Source organism: Penaeus monodon, chromosome 12 (genome assembly GCF_015228065.2).
Source record: "Penaeus monodon isolate SGIC_2016 chromosome 12, NSTDA_Pmon_1, whole genome shotgun sequence".
Lineage (NCBI taxonomy): Eukaryota > Metazoa > Arthropoda > Malacostraca > Decapoda > Penaeidae > Penaeus > Penaeus monodon.
In genome coordinates, this window is record NC_051397.1 from 40,326,987 (window position 1) to 40,330,776 (window position 3,790).

The following is a 3,790-nucleotide window of genomic DNA, read 5'->3' on the forward strand; positions in this document are numbered from 1 at the left end:
GAATAAATAAGATAGAATAATTAGCTTATAAAAATAGTCATGACAGAGAGATAATGAATAAATGAAACGAAAAGGAAAAAGACGAAACTAAATAACTAAATACAACCTCATTTCTCACGATGAGGTTGGACCACTCCAGCTGACATCAACCCTTCATTTTTCTTTATTTTTTCTCTCTCTTTCTCCACTGGTAATAAGAGCCAATTAAAACTCTCGTTATAATTGCCAACAGAATAGCGAGACTAAGGGTGCCACCGGACGAGCAGGAAATCTGATTGAGAGGACGAGAGATCGTTAATTCGCCGTGATGTTCTGTGATGCGTGACATTCGCAGTAAGTGAGGTTGAAGATATGATACATCTCTAATGCACAATATTGTTATGGAAATGATAACTATGCTGATATGTGTTTTTTTATATACACGTTTATTACTATAATGGTGTGTGAGACGATACCATTATTAACATTTCATCTTTTTATTAAAAATTATTTAGATAGTGTGCAAGGCGATATCATCAACATTTCAGATTTTTAAAAAATGAGATTTCTAAAATAATTCACCGTCGGAAATCACTTACCGTTAGCGCCAATCGAATACCTCAAGTCTGATGTGCAATCAAGAAAATTAATCAAGTCTAAAATTGTTTTAATTCCTCTCAGTTAATCTTTGGAGTCAGCAGTAACCATAGTTATATCTGACGCATTACTGAATCACTGATGCATTAGAGCAATTAAAGATCACATTTAGATAATTAAGCCAAGGATGCAGTACATCAGCTGAGCTTCCTGTATTTACAAAGAAAGACGGAAATCTCACAAGAAATGGGACAGAATAGAAGATGACGAAGCATAGATGGTAAAGGGTTGAAGGAAGATGATAAAGATAAGGACTAAAGAAAAAGGGGAGATAAAGAAGGAGCAAAGACAGGGAAGTAGCGTTTATTATTATTATTATTTTACTGTAGACGGATGAGGAAGGAAAATTACATATATGCTTAGTCAGGTTTGTAGCATTTACCGAGCTAGAGGTAAACATTTGTACAGATATATGGCTGATGAGATTCTCTTCCATTTTCTGGGTCTCTCTCTCTCTCTCTCTCTCTCTCTCTCTCTCTCTCTCTCTTGCTTTCTCTCTCTCTCTCTCTCTCTCTCGCTCTCTCTCTCTCTCCTCTCTCTCTCTCTCTCTCACTTACTCCATCTAATCTGATATCTATCCATTTATCTCTCTCCATTTCTCCACATTTAATTCCAATCATTCCATTGTTCTTACTCACAGACCCAAAGGCATATAAACCAGACAAACACACAAATGCTATGACAATTCATCTCTTTCCACAGACGGGCTTATGTAAGCTCATGACGCTATGCACATGACACACACCGGAAAAGCGCATGACCCGAGAACGCGAGACAGCAATTTACTCCGAAGCGAAAAAAGACGCGGGATCAAAGGGCTTCGTTTTAAAATTTTCCGAAGCTCTCTCTCGGTGCTTAAAAGTAGGGGGGGGGGAGGGGAAGCGGGGAAGGGGAAGTGGATGGGAGAGGAGGGGTGTCGAAGGTCAAAGTATCACGATATTCGAATCAGTTAGTGATCTACATTTTGCTGTTTTCCGCTCTCTCTGTCTCTGTCCTTTTTTTTCTGTGTAGCTATTTATCTATCTATCTTATCTTTTCTTCACTTCTCTCCCCTTCTCTTCTCTTCTCTTCTCTTCTCTCCTCTCTTCTCTCCTCTCCCTCCCTTTCTCTTTATTAATTTCTCTGAGTATTGGGGGGACGTACGCACGCGCGCGTATTTGTGCACGTGCCTATCAAATAAAAGTACAGCAGAATTAATACCACAGAAGCAATACTATATCAGAATAAAGATCGATCCTTAAAAAAATAAATAAATAAATAAATAAATATAGATAGATAGATAGACAGATAGATTGATATAGATATAGATATATCCATCAGCGGAGACCTCCAGAAATACCCACGCCATCGCCAGCGCCACCCCCCTCGCTGCCGCCCGGAGAGATCCTCCGCCGCGGACCGTCGAGAGCGAGCATAAAGCCAAGAGATATAGCGCAGTAGGACATGTGATCAGCTTGTTATGTCGGTTGAGTTGAAGCTTCAAGAACCGTGCCTGGGAGGGTCCGTTCGAGCCCCAAGTGTCGTCGACTAGCTGAAAGGTCGTCTTCAGTCGACATTTCTGCTGATATATATGCACTTGACGTCCACGAGACAGCCATGTTGTAGCTCCCTGTGGACGCCGCTGGCTACCTCAAAGTGCTGGCTTATGGTATTTTCTGCGTCGCTTTTATATTTATGCTCTATTATTTATTATTGCATATGCATGTGTTTTGTTTTTTATTCTATTTGTTCAATATTATTATTGTTTTGTTTGGGTTTTAGTTCTTTTCTTCGTCTCGTTTCTGAATTGTTTACATAAGAGGGTGCTGGCTCATAGTATTTTCGCTTTTATATTTATGTTCTATCGTTCTTTATTACATATGTGTGCTTTGTTTTGTTTTTATTTGTCTAATATTATTATTGTTTTGTTTGGGTTTTAGTTTTTCCTTCTTTTCATCAAGTCTCATTTCTAAATTTTTGCTAATTGTTTACGAAGAGGGTGCTGGGTTATTATATTTTATATTCATGCTCTGCCATTTCTTATAACATATGTATGTATTCTATTTCATCTCATTAATTTGTTATTATTATTATTGTTTGTTTTTATTTCTTTTCTTTAAGTCTTTTTTTCTGTATTTTTGCTATTTACGTAAGAGAGTGCTGGCTCGTGGTATTCTCTGCGCCACTTTTATACTTATCTCTATTATTTATTATTGTATATATATATATATATATATATATATATATATATATATATATATATGTATATTATATATATATATATATATTTTTTTTTTTTTTTTTTTTTTTTTTTTTTTTAACGGTAGGTTCATGTCTGAGCCGCCGTGGTCACAGCATGATACTTAATTGTAGTTTTCATGTTGTGATGCTCTTAGAGTGAGTACGTGGTAGGGTCCCCAGTTCCTTTCCACGGAGAATGCCGGTGTCACCTTTTAGGTAATCCTTCTCTCTATTTTATCCGGGCTTGGGACCAGCACTGACTTGGGCTGGCTTGGCCACCCTGTGGCTAGGTAGGCAATCAAGGTGAAGTTCCTTGCCTAAGGGAACAACGCGGCGGTCGGTGACTCGAACCCTCGAATTCAGATTGCCGTCGTGACAGTCTTGAGTCCGACGCTCTAACCATTCGGCCACCGCGGCCTTATTATTGTATATACATAGGCTTTATTTTATTTATTTGCTTATTTATTTTATTTTTTTCTATTTTTCTTCAGACCGAGAAGCGCATGAATCGAATGCGCGGGGTCAATTACATTTACGCTCTCTTATTTGGTATTGTGTGTGTGTGTGTGTGTGTGTGTGTGTGTGTGTGTGTGTGTGTGTGTGTTATTTTCTTCCTTTTCTGTTTCTTTTCTTCAGATCTGATTTTTTTCTAATCTTATACGTTTATGTATGTTCTGTTCCACCTTTTTTTTCTTATTCTTTTCTTCAAATTCTGATATTTTACTAATTGGATAATAAGAGGGTGCTGGGTTAGATATTTTCTGCATCACTTTTATATATATGCTCTATTTATTTACTATGGTATGTTAATGTGTTTTATTTTCTTTTCATTAAAACCAGAGAGTTTTCATTAAAATAATATACTAATATTTTTTTTTTCTTATTTTCTTTTTTTCTTAGTGATTGTGTATGTAACAGGGTGCTGGATTATATT